Here is a 23356-nt window from a genome sequence, read left to right as displayed (position 1 = left end):
ATTCTGCCCCTGTACACTGCACTGGTTAGGCCACACCTCGAGTACTGTGTCCAGTTCTGGGCCCCTCAGTTTAGGAAGGATGTTGACTTGCTGGAACGAGTCCAGAGAAGGGCAACGAAGTTAGTGAGGGGCTTGGAACACAAGCCCTATGAGGAGAGACTGAGGGAGCTGGGGCTGCTTAGCCTGGAGAGGAGGAGACTCAGGGGTGACCTTATTGCTCTCTACAACTACCTGAAGGGAGGTTGTAAACATGCAGAGGTTGGTCTCTTCTCCCAGGCAGCCAGCACCAGAACAAGAGGACACAGTCTCAGGCTGCGCCAGGGGAAGTTCAGGCTGGAGGTCAGGAGGTAGTTTTACACGGAGAGAGTGATTGCCCATTGGAATGGGCTGCCTGGGGAGGTGGTGGAGTCGCCGTCACTGGAGGTGTTCAGGAGGAGACTTGACAGGGTGCTTGGTTACATGGGTTAGTTGATTGGGTGGTGTTGGGTGATAGGTTGGACGCGATGATCTTGAAGGTCTCTTCCAACCTGGTTTATTCTATTCTATTCTATTTCTATTCTATTCTATTCTATTCTATGCCAACAAGGGACTCTGAGTTTATATAAGTTGTAGCAGTTGCCTCGCTCCGCTCTTCTGCCCTTCCTGTCTCCTGTTTCTTCTACAATTTACTGTGCTATACTTGCACTACAGGCCTGCTCCATAGGCCTGCACCTCAGGCCTGCACCATCGGCCTGCAACACTGGAACAATAAAGGAACAATACTCGATCATATTGGTCAGCCGTATTGATTCCAATCTCCATTGCTGATATCCATAGCACCTCATGTAGGAAAGCAGCCAGCTGTGATATGCATGTGTCAAGTATCAGTGAATCACTTAGAGTCTGCATGTGTGGTTGATTATTGGGATTATTTAAAATGTGGACCTTTGTTTATAGATTAAATGTACCTTCCCATATTTGCGTTCCCCATGCTTTTCTCTAGAAGGTTAAATATCCATTTAGCATTTTCTGCCTTCTCAATACAATGATTAAATTGCACATTATTGTAGTCATGAGTCTCCTATGATGAAATCCATGCAAGTGGTGATTCACCTAACACCCCCCCATCATAAACCCCCCCACATTATAAACCTAACATGCTTAAACCTGAAAGAAACTCATAAAGCTGGACGATGGCAGTGTACAGCTGGAGGTTAGGAGGAAGTTTTACACAGAGAGAGGGATTGACCATTGAAATGGGCTGCCCGAGGACATGGTGGAGTCACCATCACTGGAGGTGTTCAGAAGAAGACTTGGTAGGGTGCTTTGTTGCATGGTTTAGTTGGTTGGGTGGTGTTGGATGATAGGTTGGACACGATGATCTTGAAGGTCTCTTCCAACCTGGTTTGTTCTATTCTAAGCAATACCAATACTTATATTAATTGCTCTATCACTGCAATGAATTCCTGGTGCTTCAGGAAAAGAAAAGTAATCTTCAGGGACCTTAGTCATGCAGATAAAATACTTTTGGTTGATAACTGGCTATAGTAAGACAGTCCAAAACATATTGCTCCTTTTGGTATGAAACCATGCATCCTTCAGCACTAGTGTCAGTTCTAAATATATTACTTAAGTCAGACCTATAATGAGACATTTCATTGCTTCCTTCCTTCTCAGTGCATTACAGCAAAGTGAGTCAGGATTTGCCATCCCCGGTATGAGCAAAGGTTAATTCTCTTTTGTCTGCCAGGATCACTAAGAGAACTGAAATGCTCCCTTGCTGTCCATGATGAGACAGGTTTGTGAGATACCTCCTACTTCATCCTTCTAGGCCCCATGGCATTTAATGATTTATGCTGGATACAGTTTTACTGATTTGCCACAGGCAACTCTAGAGCCTCATAGTGGTCAGTGCTGTACAAAGTAGGTAAGATTTGCTGTGCAAAGACCAAGCACAGGGTACAGGAAAACAGGATGGGACTCTTCTTTTCCTAATCTCTAAAATAGATTAATCCAAACATAGGCATTTACTTATGCCTGCTTAAATACCAAGAGTTCAGACTTTTCTCATTTTGTTCAAATTTTCTAAGCGCCAGTCTACACCAGTCTGCACTCTGGCAAATCAAATTGTTGTTGCTGAACCATGCCTGCCGGGTCTTATCACGAAGTCCAAAGAGCCTTTTTATTTTGCATAATAGAACAGAACGTTTATTGCAGCAAGGTCTTTCCACAAAGAGTAGTGTTCATCTCACTTCACTGGAAATGCAGCACTGGAGATACCTGTTCCTGAGCTAGTTGTCAAGGTTCCTATTAATCAATAGAGGGAATAAGCGTTTCTTGTCTGAGCTGATTTACCACTTTCTTCTGAGCTGTTTCAGACATTTATCTAACCATTTTCTGGAGTACCCTTTTCTCTCCAGTTCTCAGATGTAATAGCAAATCCTGCCCTAGGATTTCTGTAAGATTTTAAACTTGTCTCGATGTTGAACAAGAATAATTCTGAAACTGTTGAAACTACCATGGGGATGGCAACCACTTTCCATCCACCAGCAAACCACAATACAGATGGGAAAAAAAGTCAAGAAAACAAGACTGAATAATAAGCATCCTGTAAATACCTTCTGTATACTTAAAAAAAAATCATTCAGATGTTCCATGTTAAAGAAATAATTCTATCACTCTAATCAAAGTACTGCAGTAGTCACAAGAGCACTTCTTTGAGGATTCACAGAGGGCTATGGTACCATGTAACGAACTATAGTGTTAATGTGCAGGCTCCAAACTATCTTTACATGGATTTCCCAGGGGCAAATTGTGCTTGACAAACCTGATCACCTTTTATGACCAAATAACTCTCTTGATCAATGCAGAGCAAGCAGTTTACATTGTCTACCTGGACTTCTCCAAGGCTTTTGACATGGTCCCCCACAAAATCTTCTGAGATAAACTGACACATTATGGCCTAGACAGGTGGTTTGTGTAGTGGGTGGGGAGCTGGCTGACAGGTCCTACCCAGGGGGTGGTAGCAAATAGTTCATTCTCAGCCTGGCATCCAGACATAAAAGGATCCCCCAGGGATCAATACTGGGCCCAATGCTGTTTAATATCTTCATAAGTGATCTGGATGCTGGGATCAAGAGCACAGTGAAGAAGTTTGCAGACAACACTAACCCAGCCCTATCCACTGGATACTCATCCCAGCCAGCAGAAGTTAAATAGAAACAAAACTTCCATCTCTAACCAATGCAAAAGGAAATAAAACTGAAAAGTCCACTGGAATTAAATGATTCTTGTTAGACATTGAGGCTGCTGTTAAATATGAGGAACTTTGAATCACATTCATTAATTAGAAGTACATAAAGATGCAGTACACAGCCCAGCTCCTTTGCTGTTTCTTTGTCTAAATGCTCCCTCTTGCCTTTATAGCATGAACTAGTTCATGATAAACTAAAAAGAGATCCCGAGTGGAGATATCACAATACTAAGATTAATTCTTCTTGTGTCTGGAAATAAGGATGCTATTAGCTCTAGAGTCTGGAGTCTTAGATATAATTTTACATTTTCAGACATCCTCAGAAAGATAGTCCAGATACACCCCTCTCAGACCTAAACATGTAGCTGTTGTCAGCTACTTCTACAGTCAAGAAGGAGAAGCTGCCTCCAGAAAGCAATACTGATCACAGATGGCATGTGCCCTGTGCCATCTGATGGTTTGATGTTGGGCCACAGTGCTGTATTATGTTATCTTGCAAGAACATTAGAGATGGTGTAAAACCAGGAGAGACAAAAGCAAGGAGACCATTTGAATGAGCTTCATTTCATCATAAAGAGGACTGAGCCTTAAGGAACCATCCCCACCTTCTGGGAATGGAGTCATTTGGCTAGTGCATTAAAAGCCTCCTCTGGTAGCCTCAGGCAGTAGGACCTGAACAGCACAGTGCAGAGCTTATTCCAAGGATAGCTGTCCTTCTGGATGCATGAGCCTGCCTAGATTTCTTCTGCACCTTGACAAGGAGCCCTTATGTCACAGGTGCATCACTGGGGTGTTGCTGAACATAAGCCCCATGTGGAAAGGCTCTCTGATATTAATGTATCTCAGCACCTTGTAGCATGAAAGGCACCATAGCTGAAAGTCGGAGAAGCACCTAACCCAACTTAGGCTCCAGATCACTGTGTATAGTGACAGCTGAGGCTCTTAAAACAGTTTACCCTTTACAATATTTTTTTACTTCCACACCTCTGATGACCAAAAAAGTGTTTTCCCTGTCTTGAAATCACACTCCCTAGCAGCACTATTAGAACCCCTGCCCAAGTGTCCCTTGCATCCACTTTCTCCCCCATGGCAGGAAATTTCTTAGAAAATATTTCCCAGGTTCCTTCCTGGCCAGAGGTCATCTCAGTGTTTTGGACCAGCAGGAATCACCATGTTCTCTGACACAACAAACAGGGAAGGAAGATCTGCACAGAGCACTCAGGCTTGTGTTTTCCAGCTGCAACTCCACCCCGCGCTGATGGAGATCACAGGAAGAGGAGGTCACAGGGTTTGCTTGATTAAATTACTACAAGCCAAAAAGTTCTCTCTCTTGTTCACTGAGAATTGCTTTCAGGCTGTTAAATTTGTTCCAAAAAGAAAAGCAAAACAAGGAAACCCAAACACCAAACCCTACAACCAAACAGCACACACAGAAAAGCAGGTGTGTCTCCAGCTCTTGGGAAAACAAAGGGCAGAGGCTGAGGCAAGAGTTGACACTTAGATGGGAAATTTCCTTCCCAGCAGAGGAGGACAAGTTTGGAGACGACTCAAACAAGACCAGCATTTGTCCTTACAGGTATGGACAATATGTGTGAAATGTCGCTTTGGTGTCCTTGTATGGTTTAGTAGTTTGGGGTAGGTTGAGGCAGCTTGGAGGAATTTTCAGGGCCAGATTCTGTCACTGTGGTGCAAGCTTTGCATGACCAGTAAGCCTGCTGTAGGTTTCTCCTGGGACAACTGTGATTGGTGCATGGTTCATTTTGTAGTGATTAGCTGACAGTTTTCTGTAGGACACTTTTGGCTTTTCAGCCATTCAAGTCTCTGACAAAGTGCTACTGTCTATGAGCCTGGGTAGTTAATTTCATAGAGTCTTTGACTATCCTAGTTTAAGCTCATAGCTGCAGAGATAAAGCGGGATGTGCATGGAAATATAGTGCTCATCTGGGCTGTATCTATTACCTCCTAAGGCATGCTACATGGTTTCAGAAAGAAAATATCAGCTGCAGTAGTGTTTGAATTGTTTTTCACTTTGTTTTTGCTTACAGTGGCAGGGAATTGCCATGCAGGTAAACAGGTGCTGTATTATTGTTAGCTGTATAGACCAGCAGACTCCTTTAAGAGTGATCTCTTGTATCCTCCTTCAGTTTCATATTAGGTGATACTTGCTGACAGGGGAGAGGGACTTATGGCACCCATGGCCACAGGTTGAGACACTGCTGTGTGCTGGTTTTGAGTGTCATATTTTTCTAGTTTCCATTCTTTACTCTGTTTTGAGCTGCTTAAACAAACTCCAGTTTTATGGTGTTATGTTGGAATGCTACTGCCTGTGCTCATTGTCAGGGACTATGCAGGGATACTTTCTGATACTTTTACCTCCACTAATGGCTGTAACTTCAAAAGTCTGGCTCCACACAAACATCTCTGGTGCAGCAGTATCCACTAGTTGCTTAAATGAGCATGATTTGGAAAAATTGCACAGCTGTGGTGTGACTTTGTACAGCCTTGTTTCTCTCTCCATCAGTGTAAACGTGATGCTCTCCTATATGCATAAAGAGCTTTCGGATTTGGGGAAGAGAAGTGTTATTATTTGAATGCTGCAACTCTCACTTTTAGTGACAATTTTATGGGAGGCAATGAGCTTGTCACAGGCAAGGGAATAGCAAGGGAAAGGACATTAGGAGTTTGAAAGCCTGAGGCTCTATTTCTCCTTGCTCTGTCGCTTGCTTTTTCATAGTGAAAACAACATTTCTCAACTCACAGACTTTCTTCTCACTCAGAAAATTCCTCATCCATTTCTGTCACTTTGTCTTGCAATGTCTGGCAACATCACAGAATGATGTGATACATAAAGAAATTAAGGGGCAAATCATTAACATCTGCATAGCAGTGACACTTGACTGATTTCAGTCATGGCTTTGGCAGCTCAGGAACCCGGTGTGAGTACTTGGCATTTGTCATTATTTTACTTCCCCAGATCCCTCTGAGTTTGCCTCCGGTGATCCAGGCTTTAAAAACCAGACAAACAGAACATGCGTAGGCTCTGGCCAGATATCTTTGTCCTAATCTCCTTGATTATTTTCATTTTTGTAACACCTCTTAGGCTGGCTTAATAAAGCAGTTTTCCTAAGTCTGAATTGGAGACGTGGGAAATTCCACAAACTATGCAGAGCTTCCTCTAATTGTTAAAACACAAAAGACCAGTGCAGCCTTTACTAGAGTTCCTTTTTTAAACCCATTCATCTTGATCAAGAAAGTCTCCCTTGCTATTGCCATGGTTCATGGTTGAAATTAATGATTTACCAGAAGAAACAAAGGTTTACAGTAGGCAAGCATCGTCCATGAGGATGTCTTTAGTTTGGGGCTGTATTTGCACATCATAAATGAAATGAACCTGGACTTGAAACTGAAAAGATTTGCTGTAGGAATTAATCTCCATCTTGTGTAAGAATCACGGTTTTTCAAGACAAAATACAATGAATCTACAGTAAAGCCAGTAAAATTCCTTTCAGTAAAATATTTCCAGTTTTCCTTAAAACAATTTCTTAGGACTGTGATTTCAAAGAGAGGTCCAACTGTCATTCTTGAACTGATCCACCATAACTACATGATCATACAGAGTTTATTTTTCAAATGATCTTACATGTTGTCGAGTGTATCTATTGGCAGTTACCACCCATCAACTAAACTGATCCAGCACCTGCTGTGTCTGGTAATGAAGCAGCAGCTTGTTCTCCTTATCTGTCCTCAGCAGCATCCTGTAGCAGGCTGTCTAATAATTACAGAACTATATTTGCATGTTATAATGTTGCACTGGTGGACTTGGTTAAGGATGTTTTTTACTACACGTGTGTGGCCGGTTGACGTTGCCCCCTTAAGAAAGGGAATATGGTGGACGGAAGTTGGTAAACAGAAGGAATAGTCTAAACTAATTTCATTGGTGAAGTGGGAGGAAGCACCTTCTGAGCTGGGACTATACTGGGTTTTTCCAGCACCCTATCTTCAGTCTTGCTTCCGCCTTTTCTTCGTGCAGCAGCTCTGCCTGTGCTGGGCTTTCTGCCAAGGCCTCGGCCTTGAAGACAGATAAAGGCCGGTATATTAACTCCCTTCCAATTAACACGAACTGCTTCTAACTTTTTTTTCCTCTCTTTTCTTTCTCTTTCTATCCCATTCTGGGGAAAGGGGGGAGAGAGGGGAGAGCGGAGGTGGGGAACCCCTCTCTGTCCGAGGGGGGTCACTCTCATTTCTGTGTTACTCTGTTGTATATCTTTGTATATATTGTAGATATTGTAAATTTGTAAATATTCCCCTGCATTCCCTACATTGCTTTGTAAATATAGCTCCACTGCTTTGCTAATTCAGCTTGTGAGGTTTTTTTTTCCTTTCCCTTCAATTTTTTTTTCCCTTTTACCTTACAAGGGGGAAGGGAGGAGGCTTCTCGGCCTTACCCTTCCAAACCCACCACATTTTTTTTATTGGCGTACCTAACGTGCGGCAGATAATTAGTTTAATTTATTATTTGACTGATTTAGTTTTTTCCAGCTGAATTAGCAAACATGAAGGTATTGTGGTTTGTGGAGCGATTGTTCTTTTCAATTTTTGGGGCTCTGGTTTACAGATATTGTTTGGGTTTGATTTTGGATTACCTGGGTAACTATTTGGTGCGGACAATTTATCTGTGGGTTATGTATAGAGTTAAATTATGATATGGAAAATGTATTAATTTGTTATGGCCAGTGAGATACAGGAATGTTACCTCCACCACTCTCCCAGTTGAGATAAAGGGTTTTAAGATTCCGCCTGAGGAGACAGTAACTTTAGGTGATGCCTGGGATCCAAAGGTGATTTATTTCATGTCTATAATTCTGCTGCTGGTGATAATTATCTTGTATCTCCTGATTTCTTTACGGCGAGAGAGAAAGGTGTCCAGAGCTTGTTTTGTTATTAAAACTAGATCAAAAAGAAAACGCCGTGGCTCTAGATCAGTCCCAGAGTCATCTAGTGACGAGGACTGTGGAGAACCCGTGTCAGTTAAAAAGAAGGCTAAAAAGTTAATTGGTAAAGCAGCTCTAAATGACTTTGCTGATTCTAGCAAGAAGCCAAGGGCATCGGCTGGTATCAACATGGCGCCTACTCCTTCTCCCACTCCTTCTCCTTCTTCTTCTCCATCGGCCATTAACGGAGCAACGTCACTTCCGCCCACTCCCTCGGTGGGACTGGAAGTCACTGCCCCAGCAGCTGATTTATCTCAGGACCTGTCAGCTTCCATTAAGGTGGCTGTAAATTCAAACACAGCTCCAGTTAAGGTGGCTCCTTTAAAGACTAGAGGTGGAAAGGCCAAAGATGGAGAAGAAGAGGAGGAGACTGATCCTGGTGAGGGGCCCTCTGCTCTAAAAGATCCTGCTCAGGAGGAAGAGAAGGTTTGTTTTAAAGATCTAGCTAACCTAGTGAGATCAAAGCAGGATAGAGATGAAGTTAGGAAGGCAGCTGGCAAAGGTGGTTCTCAGCTTAAGGAGATCCTTAGGAGAATGACAGCAGGATTATATGGGCAAAGAATTCAGGGAGATGAAGATCAAGATGATATTTCAGACTGTTCTTCGCCCCGCGAGGAATTGCGAAATGTCCGTAAAGATTTCACCAGGGCAGATAAGGAGCCAGTTCTAGCTTGGCTTAGTAGGTGTTATGATACAGGTGCTCCAGCTCTAACAGTTGGAGACAAGTCAGCAGCACAGTTAGGAACTCTCTCAAGGGATAATGGAATAGATAGACATCTAGGCGAAGCTCTCGGTAAGGTTAATCTGTGGATACGCCTTTTAATGGCGGTTGCCCTGAGATACCCTTCCCGAGATGATCTTCCCTGGAATCCTAAACCCTGGACTACCATAGATGAGGGAATTAAGCGCTTGAGAGAATTTGCTGTTAGAGAGCTACTCTATGGTGAACATGAAACTCTGAATCCTGATGACATTCCTGTGGGTATTGGTCTTGCTAAAAAGATCATCAAACTTGCTCCTTCTAATTATGCAAACATTCTGGCAAGCAGAATTGTGTCAAGAAGTTATGGTGGAGCTTCTCCTACGGTTGGTCAATTCAGTGATCAAATGAGACAATTGGAGGATAGCATGACACGTGGTTCTTTGGTTTCAGCCATTGAAACTCTGTCTGGAAAAATTGAGAATTGCATGAAGGATCTGAAAGATTCCATATCCCAATTGGCACAAAGGGATAGTTTCAATTCTTCCTCCAGGTGGGTACAAGTTTCATCTGTGAGGAATACACGTCCTCCAAGGAGGTCATTCCAAAACAGGTCATTCCAAAACAGGTCATTCCAAAACAGACCACCAAGGCAATCACGTAGAACTATTTGGATAACTCTGCGTGATCAGTTTGGTGAGAACATGAACCGCTGGGATGGCCAACCAACTTCTAATCTTTTCAGGAGACTGAGGGAATTGCAAAGTGGCAGAACCCGAGGTAGTAATACCAGAAGGGTAGCTGTTACTTCCACAGTTCCCCAGAACGACTCTTATGGCTCCAACAGTGGCTCCAGTTATAACATGCAAAGCTATAACACTGCACACTATGTGCAATGCACATGTGCGCATGTTCCCCATAACTAGGGGTGCCCTGCCTCCCGCCAGGGGGAGGAGAGGGATAACAGAGATAATAGAATCTCTTGGGATGTGTACATCCAGTGGCCTGGCACTTCACAATTTCAGAAGTACAGGGCCTTGGTTGACACAGGAGCTCAGTGCACCATAATACCATCAAATTATCAGGGATCAGAGTCTATAACTATTCTTGGAGTTACTGGTGGATCTCAAGAGTTAAGTAAGGTAGAGGTTAACATAAGTTTAACTGGTAAACAACGGAGGAAGCATACAGTTGTGACCGGACCTGACGCACCTTGTATTTTGGGAATTGATTTTCTGAGAGAAGGGCGTTTCAAAGACCCTAGAGGTTACAAATGGGCTTTTGGAGTAGCTTCTATAGAAATTGATGGACAAAAATTGAAGCTATATGCCAGACCTGCGCTTTCTGATGAATCTGCAGTTGTGGGACAACATAAGATACAGGACATTAAATTGCCGGTTGCTTCTCAGACTGTGCATCACAGACAATACAGAACCAACCGTGACTCTTTGTTGCCCATTCAGAATCTGATTCGTCAATTGGAAAGTCAGAAAGTTGTCAGCAAAACTCATTCACCTTTCAACAGTCCAGTGTGGCCTGTGCAGAAGCAGAATGGAGACTGGCGTCTGACGGTAGACTACCGAGCCCTAAATGAAGTGACACCACCTATGAGTGCAGCAGTACCAGACATGATGGAGCTACAGAATAGAATAGAATAGAATAAACCAGGTTGGAAGAGACCTTCAAGATCATCGCGTCCAACCTATCACCCAACACCACCCAATCAACTAACCCATGTAACCAAGCACCCTGTCAAGTCTCCTCCTGAACACCTCCAGTGACGGCGACTCCACCACCTCCCCAGGCAGCCCATTCCAATGGGCAATCACTCTCTCCGTGTAAAACTTCCTCCTGACCTCCAGCCTGAACTTCCCCTGGCGCAGCCTGAGACTGTGTCCTCTTGTTCTGGTGCTGGCTGCCTGGGAGAAGAGACCAACCTCTGCCTGTTTACAACCTCCTTTCAGGTAGTTGTAGAGAGCAATAAGGTCACCCCTGAGTCTCCTCCTCTCCAGGCTAAGCAGCCCCAGCTCCCTCAGTCTCTCCTCATAGGGCTTGTGTTCCAAGCCCCTCACTAACTTCGTTGCCCTTCTCTGGACTCGCTCCAGCAAGTCAACATCCTTCCTAAACTGAGGGGCCCAGAACTGGACACAGTACTCGAGGTGTGGCCTAACCAGTGCAGTGTACAGGGGCAGAATGACCTCCCTGCTCCTGCTGGCCACACTGTTCTTAATGCAGGCCAGGATGCCATTGGCCCTCTTGGCTGCCTGGGCACACTGCAGGCTCACGTTCATCCTACCATCAACCAGCACCCCCAGGTCCCTCTCTGCCTGGCTGCTCTCCAGCCACTCTGACCCCAGCCTGTAGCACTGCATGGGGTTGTTGTGGCCAATGTGCAGAACCCGGCACTTGGATGCGTTAAATCTCATGCCGTTGGACTCTGCCCATCTGCCCAGCCTGTCGAGGTCTCTCTGCAGAGCCTCTCTACCCTCTAGCAGATCAACTCCTGTCCCCAGCTTGGTGTCATCAGCAAATTTACTGATGATAGACTCAATGCCCTCATCCAGATCATCAATAAAGATGTTAAAGAGCATGGGGCCCAGCACTGATCCCTGGGGGACTCCAATACTGACTGGCTGCCAGCTGGATGTGACACCATTCACCACCACTCTCTGGGTTCGGCCATCCAGCCAGTTCCTAACCCAGCTCAGAGTGCTGCTGTCCAAGCCATGGGCTGACAGCTTGGCCAGCAGTTTGCTATGGGGGACGGTGTCAAAGGCCTTGGTGAGGTCCAGGTAAACTACATCCACAGGCCTCCCCACATCCACCAGGCGGGTCACCTGATCATAGAAGGAGATCAGGTTGGTCAGGCAGGACCTGCCCTTCCTAAATCCATGTTGGCTGAGCCTGATCCCTTGGCCATCCTGTAAGTGTTGTGTTATTGCACTCAGGATGACCTGTTCCATGATCTTGCCTGGCACTGAGGTCAGGCTGACAGGCCTGTAATTCCCTGGCTCATCCAACCGGCCCTTCTTATGGATGGGCACCACGTTGGCCAGCTTCCAGTCCTCTGGAACCTCGCCAGTGAGCCAGGACTGCTGAAAAATGATGGAGAGTGGCTTGGCCAGCTCCTCTGACAGCTCCCTCAGCACCCTAGGATGGATCCCATCTGGTCCCATGGACTTGTGGGGATCCAGGCGGCTGAGCAGATCACCAACTACCCCATTTTGGAACAGTGGAAAACTATGCTGCTCCCTGGCTCCTTCTGCCAGCTCTGCAGGCCAGCTGTCTGGAAGACATTCTGTCCTGCTGGTAAAAATTGAGGCAAAGAAGGTGTTAAGTATCTCTGCCTTTTCCTCATCCCTTATCACAACGTTCCCCTCCGTGTCCACCAAGGAGTGGAGGTTGTCTCTGCCCTTCCTCTTACTATTAATGTATTTATAGAAGGACTTTTTGTTGTCCTTCACAGCAGAGGCCAGACTAAGCTCCAAATGCGCTTTTGCCTCCCTAATTTTCTTCCTGCAAGACCTAGCAACATCCTTAAATTTTTCACGGGTTGCCTCCCCTTTCTTCCAAAGGCGATACACCCTCTTTTTTTCCCTTAGTTCCATTAAAAGTTCTTTAACCATCCAGGCTGGCCGTCTGCCCCGGCGGCTCATCTTCCGGCACATTGGCACAGCCTGTCCCTGAGCCTTCAACAGTTCTTCCTTGAAGTAGGACCAGCTCTCCTGGACCCCTTTGTTTTTAAGGGCTTTATCCCAAGGAACCCTCTGAATTAGTTCCTTGAGTAGCCTGAAGTCCGCCCTCCGGAAATCCAGAGTGGAGGTCTTCTTGCTACCCTTCCTAGCTTGACCAAATAATGAGAATTCAATTATCTCGTGGTCACTGGCCCCTAAGCACCCTCCGACCACCACATCACCCACCAACCCTTCCCTATTGGTGAAGAGGAGGTCAAGCATAGCCTTGCCCCTGGTAGGCTCTCGCAGCACCTGGGATAAGAAGCTGTCCTCCATGCATTCTAAGAACCTCCTAGATTGCCACTTCTCTGCTATGTTAAGATCCCAGCAGATATCAGGCAAGTTGAAGTCACCCATGAGAACAAGGTCGGGCGATCTTGAGACAGCCTTAAGCTGCCTATAGAATGACTCATCAACATCCTCCTCCTGGTTGGGTGGTCTATAACAGGCTCCAACCAGGATGTCAGCCCTGTTGGCCTTCCCTCTAATTCTTACCCACAGGCACTCAACCCGATCATCCCTAATCTCCGTCTCAATGGCATCTAGTGCCTCCCTGACATACAGGGCCACCCCTCCACCCCTTCTTCCTTGCCTGTCTCTCCTGAAGAGCCTGTAGCCATCAATTGCAGCACTCCAGTCATGTGAGTCGTCCCACCACGTCTCTGTGATGGCAACTACATGATAACTTTCCTGCTGCAGCAAGGCTTCCAGCTCCTCTTGTTTGTTGCCCATGCTTCGTGCATTAGTGTACATGCACTTCAGCCGGGCTGCTGGTTTCACCTCTGGCTCTGGCTTATCACCCCCAGACCCCAGCCTGGGGGGACTGGTTTCAACCCCTTCCCCCTTCGAAACTAGTTTAAAGCCCTGTCTATGAGACCTGCCAATTCCCTCCCCAGAATCTTTTTCCCTTTGAGGGATAGGCCATTCTCGTACACTCTGATCTTACCCCTCCTCTGGGACAGATGTGCTCCATCTGTTGCCAGCTGGCCTGGTGCAGCAGAAAGTTTTTCAAGATCAAAAAACCCAAAATTCTTTTGCCTGCACCAGCCCCTAAGCCACTTGTTGACTTCAGCTGCTGACCTGTTCCTTATGATATTCCCACCTGCAACTAAGGGTATAGACGAAAAAATTATTTGTGCCCCTGATCCCTCAACCAGGTCTCCCAGGGCCCTGAAGTCATCTTTGATAGCCCTGGGAGTTCTGGTTGCAACATCATCATTCCCTAACTGCATAATTATCAAAGGATAATAGTCAGAGGGCTGCACCATACCAGGCAGTCTTCTGGTAACATCTCCAACCATGGCTCCTGGAAGGGAACAAACCTCCCTGTGAGTAGGGTCTGGCCGACATATGGGGCCCTCTGTTCCCCGCAGGAGGGAATCGCCAATAACAATTACCCTCCTCTTTTTTTTAAGGGAGCAAGTCCTGATGCCGGGGGAAGGCTGTTTAAGCTTAGTCTGTTTCACCTTAGGTCGTTTCACCTTAGGCTGTTTTGCCACAGGGAAAACCCCAGATGGCGTGCCCTCTGATATCAGAATCACCTCACCCTCAACCTCCAATGCCCCGTACTTGTTTTCCAAGGGCAGTGGGGGGGGTGAGGGGGGGCAAGGAGGTTTAACCTTGCATCTTTTGACAGGAACCTGCATCCATTCCCCTCTTCTTTTTGGATAACTGGCCTCTGCTGGAGGGGCCTGCAGAGCCTGGTTACTCAGGTTCGTCACCCTTCTGCAATTGCATACATCTCTAAGTCTAGCAACCTTATCCTTCAGTCCAGCCACCACGCTAAGCAGACAGTCAATCTGCTCACACCTAAAGCAGGAGCCGTCCCCTCTACCCTGCATCTCAAGTGCCAGGTTCCAGCACTGTCTGCAGCTAGATGCCTGGACACCTACCTCTTGCTTATGACACCTACCTATCTGCTTATATTCCCCCTCAGTCTGAGTCAAGACTGACTTTTTAAAGGAGTTATTGCGGCGAGTTACCACCATGGCCAGCCCTGCCCACCGGACCTACTGGAGAATGTTGTTTTTTTAAAAAAGTGTGGCGGCGCGCGCGTCCGAGCGAGAAATCGGGCTGAAATGGAAGCTGCCGCGAGCTGCCGTGGGCTTTGAAACTGCCGCAGCACGCAGGGACCCGAACGATCCCGAACACGTGGAGAATCGGTGAAAGCCGATTCCTGCCGAGCGCAGAGACGCTGTGCGGGTCCTTCAGGTCAAAAACAGCAGCTGTCCGTGCTTTTCCGAGGCTTCTGGTCTTGATGTGTGTCCCCGATGGAGCTCACCGCTGAAATGGAAGCTGCCGCGAGCTGCCGCGGGCTTTGAAACTGCCGCGGCATGCAGGGACCCGAACGATCCCGAACACGTGGAGAATCGGTGAAAGCCGATTCCTGCCGAGCGCAGAGACGCTGTGCGGGTCCTTCAGGTCAAAAACAGCAGCAGTCCGTGCTTTTCCGAGGCTTCTGGTCTCGATGTGTGTCCCCGATGGAGCTCACCGCTGAAATGGAAGCTGCCGCGAGCCGCCGCGGGCTTTGAAACTGCCGCGGCACGCAGGGACCCGAACACGTGGAGAATCGGTGAAAGCCGATTCCTGCCGAGCGCAGAGACGCTGTGCGGGTCCTTCAGGTCAAAAACAGCAGCAGTCCGTGCTTTTCCGAGGCTTCTGGTCTTGATGTGTGTCCCCGATGGATCTCACCGCTGAAATGGAAGCTGCCGCGAGCTGCCGCGGGCTTTGAAACTGCCGCGGCATGCAGGGACCCGAACGATCCCGAACACAGTATGAGCTGGAATCCAAAGAGGCCAAATGGTATGCTACCATAGACATTGCTAATGCATTTTTCTCTATTCCCATAGCAGAGGAATGCAGGCCTCAGTTTGCTTTCACCTGGAGAGGAATCCAGTACACTTTCAACAGACTGCCAATGGGCTGGATCCACAGCTCAAGCATCTGTCATGCAGTGATCCACGATGCTCTGGAGAAAGGCGGTGCTCCAGAACACATCCAGTTCATCGATGATATCATCGTCTGGGGTAAAACTGCTGAGGAAGTCTTCGAGAAAGGTAACAAAATCATTGACATTCTTCTGAATGCAGGTTTTGCCATCAAGCGAGACAAGGTGAAAGGACCTACCACAGAGATTCAATTTCTGGGAGTGCGGTGGCAGGATGGACGCCGACACATTCCAGTGGATGTGGTAAATAGAGTCTCTACCATGGCAAGTCCCACAAACAAGCAAGAGACCCTACGTTTCTTGGGGATAGTGGGATTTTGGAGACTGCACATTCCTGGATACAGTCAGATTGTGAAACCTCTGTATGATGTGACTCGAAAGAGAAACCATTTCCACTGGGGACCTGAACAACAAGCAGCCTTTGACCAGATAAAGCAAGAGGTAGTTCAAGCAATGGGTCTGGGACCAGTCCGAGATGGTCCAGACATTAAGAACATTTTGTACACGGCTGCAAGTGACAATGGTCCAACCTGGTGCTTGTGGCAAAAAGCTCCAGGTGAGACACGTGGACGACCTCTTGGTTTCTGGAGTCGAGCTTACAGAGGTTCAGAGGCTAATTATACTCCAACAGAGAAAGAAATTTTAGCTGCCTATGAAGGAGTGAAAGCATCTTCTGAAGTGATTGGAACTGAATCACAACTTCTCCTAGCTCCCAGATTACCAGTTTTGAATTGGATGTTCAAAGGCAAAGGCTCCACAGCATATCATGGCACAGACTCAACCTGGTCTAAGTGGATGGCTCTGATAACACAGAGAGCTCGAATGGGAAATCTTGAAAGGCCTGGTCTAGTGGAGGTGATCTCAAGTTGGCCTGAAGGTATCAACTGTGCTAAACCTCCAGAGGAGAAAGTAACTCGTGATGAGGAAGCTCCTCCTTACAATGACCTCTCTGATGATGAAAAGAAATACACTTTGTTCACAGACGGTTCCTGTCGTCTTGTTGGAAACAAGCGAAGGTGGAAGTCTGCAGTGTGGAGTCCAACACGCCGAGTTGCAGAGGCGAAAGATGGAGAAGGAGAATCCAGTCAGTTCGCAGAGGTAAAAGCTGTCCAGCTAGCTCTCGACGTGGCGGAACGTGAGAGATGGCCAAAGCTTTATCTCTACACCGACTCATGGATGGTAGCCAATGCTCTATGGGGTTGGCTAAAGAACTGGAAGAAGAGTGGTTGGTAGAGGAAAGGAAAACCCATTTGGGCAGCCAACCTATGGCAGGACATTGCTGATCGAATCGAGAGAATTCCAGTGAAAGTGAGACACATCGATGCTCACATTCCTAAGAGCAAAGCTACTGAGGAACAGCAACACAACCATCAGGCAGATCTAGCTGCAAGAGTTTCTCAAGTAGACATGGACTCTAATCTTGATCTCGACTGGAAACACCGAGGTGAGATATTCTTAGCTCGGTGGGCTCACGATTCGTCAGGACATCCATGCAGAGATGCAACATACCAATGGGCTCGTGACAGATCCATAGACATTTCCATGGATGCTATCACACAAGTCATCCATGACTGTGACATTTGTGCTGCTATTAAGCAGGCAAAACGACTTAAGCCCTTGTGGTATGGTGACAGATGGTCCAAGTACAAGTATGGTGAAGCTTGGCAGATTGACTACATCACTCTACCACGTTCTCGTTCTGGTAAGCAATATGTGCTTACTATGGTAGAGGCAAACACTGGATGGTTGGAAACTTATCCAGTTCCACATGCAACTGCACGCAACACCATTCTCGGTCTGGAGAGACAGATCCTGTGGAGACACGGAACTCCAGAGAGGATTGAGTCAGACAACGGAACTCATTTCAAGAACAACCTTGTAAAGAACTGGGCAAAAGAGCACGGTATTGAGTGGATATTCCACATTCCCTACTATGCACCAGCTTCAGGGAAGATTGAACGCTACAACGGTTTGTTGAAGACCACTCTCAAAGCCATGGGAGGTGGATCTTTGAAAAACTGGGAAAAACATTTAGCACAAGCAACCTGGCTGGTAAATAGTAGAGGTTCAGTGAACCGAGCTGGACCTGCACATTCAGATTTGCTACGGAAAGTGGAAGGTGATAGAGTTCCTGTTGTTATTGAAAAGAATCTGTTAGGTAAAACTGTTTGGGTATTTTCACCCTCAGGAGAGGCTAAACCTGTCTGAGGGGTGGTTTCAGCTGAAGGTCCGGGTCACACTTATTGGGTAATGTAAGAAAATGGTGAAATTCAGTGTATTCCACAAAGAAATTTAACTTTAGCTGAAAGAGGTTAATTTCAAACTGTTGTACAGCTACATCGCGTCCAAAGGAGGAATCAACGAGGAATCTACGGTGCACGAACCCCGAGATCCCTGAGAGCCCTGAGTCAGCTAAGAGACCCTGAGATTCCCTGTTTCCCTTTTCTTCGCTTCGTCGGTGAAGAAATGAACTGTTTTCCATTTTTCTCATTTTCTGATCTTCTTGGACTTTTGAATCATCTACATCTGAGCATAGCCGGAATGGACTATGAACTTTACTCACGAACTGTAAATATCGTTTTGGATTGGATGGACAGTATGAACAGCCAATGAAATTGTTTAGAAGGGGTGGACTGTGGCCGGTTGACGTTGCCCCCTTAAGAAAGGGAATATGGTGGACGGAAGTTGGTAAACGGAAGGAATAGTCTAAACTAATTTGATTGGTGAAGTGGGAGGAAGCACCTTCTGAGCTGGGACTATACTGGGTTTTTCCAGCACCCTATCTTCAGTCTTGCTTCCGCCTTTTCTTCGTGCAGCAGCTCTGCCTGTGCTGGGCTTTCTGCCAAGGCCTCGGCCTTGAAGACAGATAAAGGCCGGTATATTAACTCCCTTCCAATTAACACGAACTGCTTCTAACTTTTTTTTCCTCTCTTTTCTTTCTCTTTCTATCCCATTCTGGGGAAAGGGGGGAGAGAGGGGAGAGCGGAGGTGGGGAACCCCTCTCTGTCCGAGGGGGGTCACTCTCATTTCTGTGTTACTCTGTTGTATATCTTTGTATATATTGTAGATATTGTAAATTTGTAAATATTCCCCTGCATACCTTACATTGCTTTGTAAATATAGCTCCACTGCTTTGCTAATTCAGCTTGTGAGTTTTTTTTTTCCTTTCCCTTCAATTTTTTTTTCCCTTTTACCTTACAAGGGGGAAGGGAGGAGGCTTCTCGACCTTACCCTTCCAAACCCACCACAACATGCAGCTTATTCTGAGGGCTTGCCTATTTATAGTGGCAGCCGGTAAGTGATGTTTCACTTGACAACCATCCCATGATATGATGGATATTTTAACCTTAATCCAGCTCTGCACCCAGCCCATATCTTTTATTCCAACTTCAGTATATCCCTGTGAAAGCCTGTAATGAATTCTGTTCCAAAGCCCTCCCCTCTTTGTTGTCACTCCCATATGGGCAAGCCAAACAAGATGGGTGTACTGGGTCTGGCTAGGAAGGAGATAATTTTATTCGTAACAGTGCATAAAGTGCTGTGATTTGGATGAGTGTCTAGTTGTGTTGATAGCATACCAATGTTTTGGCTCTTGCTGAGCAGCGCTTGCAGTGTCATTCTTATTCTGCCCCTGTAGTGAGTGTGCTGTGGGATGGGAAGGGTTACACCTGCAAAAGATGATTCAAATTCACAATAAAAAGATATTTCAAACCATATAACATCATGTTCAACAACAAAAAGCAGGGGTGTGGTACAGGATTGTCTTCCAAGATGATCATTGCTTGGAGACTTGCTGTGCATCTGCTTGCTTGTGGGAGGGGGTAAGTGATAGTCCTCACATGACTTCCTTTTTCTTTCCCCTTTCTTTCCCTTATAAACTTGTATTTATAGCAATCCACTAGTTTTCTCACTTTTTCTCTTCCTATTCTCTCCATACCCCACTGACAGGTGAAGAGTGGCTATGTGGATGCCTCACTTCAGGCCAGGGTCAACCCACTACAATACAGTATTTAGCCCACCTTTTCGACACATTCTAATGGACAACATTTTAATAAATGGAAGGTTTTTCCCATCCCAGAAAAAAAAACTTTAACTCCCATGTGTCATCTCAGTTATGTGATTTGCACAATGTAATATTCATTTTAGGAAGAACTCAAAGGCCAGCTAAAATTGGCTACTCTTGACATGGAAATCCTTCCTTCCATCTGGGAGAGGAGTTGTGTCTCACTAATCTTCTAAGTATTTCTACTGCTTTCTTTATTAGGCTGTTAGCACAAACACATCAGTGTGTGTTACACCTGTCCTAAGTTCTGTTGAAACACCCTGTGATGTAGGGGAAGCTAATACCATCCTTGTTTGGCAGCAGAAAACAGAAGCACAGAGAAAATGAGGATCTGCATACATGGTTGGCTCCTGTCAATCCAGGCTCTGCTTAAGAGCACCTCAACAGGAGAGAAAATTCTGTGGCAGGGCAGGTTTATAGATGCCTGCAAGTAGCAGAGCTGTACGTATTCCCCATTTAAATCTTAATACAAAACATTAATTTCCAAATACCTTCCCCCAAAACATAATAGAGCTGTGATCTAGTGTGTAATTTACTGTCCTCAGAAATTCCTCAAAACAGCAGAGCTTCCCCCAATTGTTCATGAACAGAGGAAAAGCTCTGATAGAGTTCCTGCTTCATCTCATTCTTGTGACCACATGCTTAGCCCTCGACAGCTGTCTTTCGTTTACAAACATCCAACCACAGTATTCCCTTTCTTAAAGGGACAGCCTCAAATGGTCACAACAGCCATCAGGTTAAGTGTGTAAAAACCATCTTCATTCCAAAGCTGTCCCTACGTGCCTTGTGACAGGCTGCTCACAGCATGTCCCTTGCTCCTGAAATTGTTGTAATGTTCCTTCTTGAGGGAGAAGTTCTTTAAATTCCTGCATGTGGTCCCTAAAATCTGAGAGCCTGGATGAGCCTATGCATTCTTGAAGTCTCTCAGTCTGTAAAACAAGACTGATGACACACCTTCCCTTCCTCCCTTCTGCCCTTCCTTCCTTCCTTTCTCCTTCCTTTCTTCCTTCCTTCCTTCCTCTCATTATCCATCCTGTTTCAAGCCCACAGCTTAAAAAGTCCAGTTACCATGAATAACCACTGGCCCTTATCTCAGCAAGGACACAGAGCTGTTTGAACAGAAAACTATCTTCACTGATGTAGGGGATTTCCCTCCATTCATATGATTCTTATGTGTTATAGATGACTCCAGGTAAAAGTTTTTGTTAACAGATTTATTGGCACTAAAAGATCGTAAAAAGGCAATAAAAGCAATAACAGCAAGCAAAGCAGTGCGCTGGGCTTGGGAGGGGACAAAACTCCACCTCCACAGTAGCCTTACAATAGTTTTCTTCATCTTATATAGTTACATCATCTACATAAGCAAACTTATGCTAAATAGAAGGCAGGCATATGATAATGAGTCTTAGAATAGGTGGTCAAATCCCTTCTCCCTACATTCAGTGTGGTAAGGGTCAAAGCATCCACTTTCACGCATGCTCAATTGTCCAGGCTTCTTATCTAAAGAAAACAAATTCCTAGTTCTTCTTCTCAGCCTTGGTGTCTCCAATTAGCCAAACACACGGTCTCTGTTTAAGTCTGTAAAATATGCAGCTCCCCTTTTGTCCTCGAAACAGGCTCCTGCAAGCTTCTGACCCTCAGTCCCAGTGCACTCTGAATTCTCTACCTTTAACACAAACCACAGAATCACCAGTATATTCATAACATTATGCAAAAGGTGGATGCCGTTTTCTACCTCCACATTTTTGTCTCTAGGTGGGACAGGCTAGGCCCTCATGCAGGAAAATCCTGCTGTTCAGAGCTGGATTATACAAACTCCAAATGGCTGACACCTACACGACTTGTAGTAGCTTCCTATACAGCCAGCTGTGCTTGCAGCAATAACAGGAAAAAAATCAAGAGGTTAATAAAACTAAATGAGCAGGAAGCATGCAGTCATCAGACTTTCTAGTACTTCAGTCTATAGAAGTAACCTGTAGCTGGCCCAATTTAGGAACCTAATCCAAAAGTCATTCAAGCCCATGGAAATTCCACTTCAACGGATGCTGTCAGACCTGACTCTTCATTATATCAATATGGGGATATGGAGAATTCCACCTGCTGTGTACTCACACAGTGCTGAGTTCCAGTTCCAAACCTCTTGCTTCGTTACTGCTAGCTATGAGATATGCCTGATGCTAATAACTGCAGATATTTCAAAAAGGATAAGGAAAAGAAGGAAAGGTTCATGGCTACATCCCTTCTCCCATCCTAGCCATCAGTGGTGAGCAAATGTATACTAGCATGTGCTTTTTCACAGCCTCTCAAAACACGTAGTACTCAACTACATGCAAAGAGCTGGAATAGCGGAGTGGAATGAATTGTTTTATTATTGGTTGGTTTGGTTTTATTTATTTGTTCCTTCTATGAAACTCCAATACAAAAGTCAGGCAGGAGCCCTTAGTTAGAGTGGAGAAAAGTCTTCTGAGTTGAAATGAAGAAAAAATGCCAGGAAGAAAGCAAAAACTGGGCAGGATTTTCTCTTTTTTTTTCCCCAGTAAAATACTGATTTAAATGTTGTTTTCACTTTGGTTTCAGCTCTCATTATTTTCGGCCTGGCATATTAATGTGCCACATGGCATGGTGAACATTCATCCCTTCACTTCTGAATTCTGTGACATCTGTTTGCCCACAAATTAAAAACAAAAACAAAAAAACCCACAAAATTCCCCACACAGCCCCCCTGAAAAAGAAACATCTGATCAAGTCCTAGAGATCCCTTAGCACTCCAGCTAGCTCAGCCCACTGCACCATGCTAGGCACAAAACTGGAACCGCATGGTTCCTCAAACATCACAGAGAAAGTATCTCACAGGCTGTTTATTGCCTGTTTGAAACCTTATCACTATGTGGTTCGATTTGGAGTCCTTGATTAATTTGTGTGTATTTTATTTTTGTTCTCATTCAGATGTGTTATCTGAGGTCAGTGCAACTTCCCCTGCCCCCCTTTCCTTTTTAGCCAACTCTCCCATGAAATATTGTTGTGCCTGGGTGTGTGTTTCTTAAAGTCATTGTGTGCTTTATGTCTGAAACAAGCATTGGCTGATCATCCAAGTTATTATGCATTACCCAAAGGTCATGTTTTGTGCACAGAAGGGAAAGCTCTTCTGTGGTGGCTGAGGAAGAACTTACTGGATGGTCACTGGAAATGAGGGCTTTAGCCACAGAGATCGAGAGCTGTTTGAAGAAAAATAAACCAGGGCTCAGAGAGTATAAGCTACTGGACAGCCATGGAGCTAGACCGTCTTGTACAACCTGCATACCTGCTCCCTTCACACCTTCCATTTTTTAGCAGCTTCTCTCTCCCTGCGTCCTTCACCTCCAGAGATCTCAGGGCACTGCTGGCCTTTCATCCAAAATGCCTGAAGGGAGTGAGACCTTTTTAAGCTACAGGAAAATGCTGGCGTGGAGACAAATGAACTTAATTAAGTTCAAAAAAGACATAGTCCAATTGGAAGTATGCAGAGCAGGACAAGTACTGAAAAGATTTGGGACTGTTGTGCTAGAATGATGTAAGACTTTCCAGCCTAAAGAGCTGATAGGGAAAGTGATGTATGCTGCTATGAGGCTTTGGAGCAAGAATACCATCCACTTGGATAATTAAGGATCAGACCTGACCCTCATGAGTGGCAGATTGAAAGCAAGAAAAGG

At 45.6% G+C, this 23356-nt stretch overlaps 2 protein-coding genes across 4 annotated transcripts in view; one reads left to right on the top strand and one right to left on the bottom strand.

Moving 5' to 3' along the window:
• LOC137456620 (mitochondrial import inner membrane translocase subunit Tim9-like) overlaps nt 1-23356 on the bottom strand; it is a 52564-nt gene that overhangs the window by 16603 nt on the left and 12605 nt on the right.
• The window catches only part of LOC137456613 (adhesion G protein-coupled receptor F5-like), a 59508-nt gene continuing 40731 nt past the window's right edge, over nt 4580-23356 (top strand). For all 3 annotated transcript variants that reach the window (XM_068168140.1, XM_068168139.1, XM_068168138.1), the window contains exon 1: nt 4580-4808. The gene's annotated coding sequence lies outside the window, so the exon portion shown is untranslated. The remainder of the gene's footprint in view (nt 4809-23356) is intronic.

This window comes from Melanerpes formicivorus, unplaced genomic scaffold, assembly GCF_026170545.1.
Source record: "Melanerpes formicivorus ecotype bairdi unplaced genomic scaffold, bMelFor1.0.p_v2 SCAF_133, whole genome shotgun sequence".
Taxonomy (NCBI): Eukaryota; Metazoa; Chordata; class Aves; order Piciformes; family Picidae; genus Melanerpes; species Melanerpes formicivorus.
Note: the sequence above shows the minus strand (reverse complement) of the source record. Positions and strands in the feature narration are given on the sequence as shown.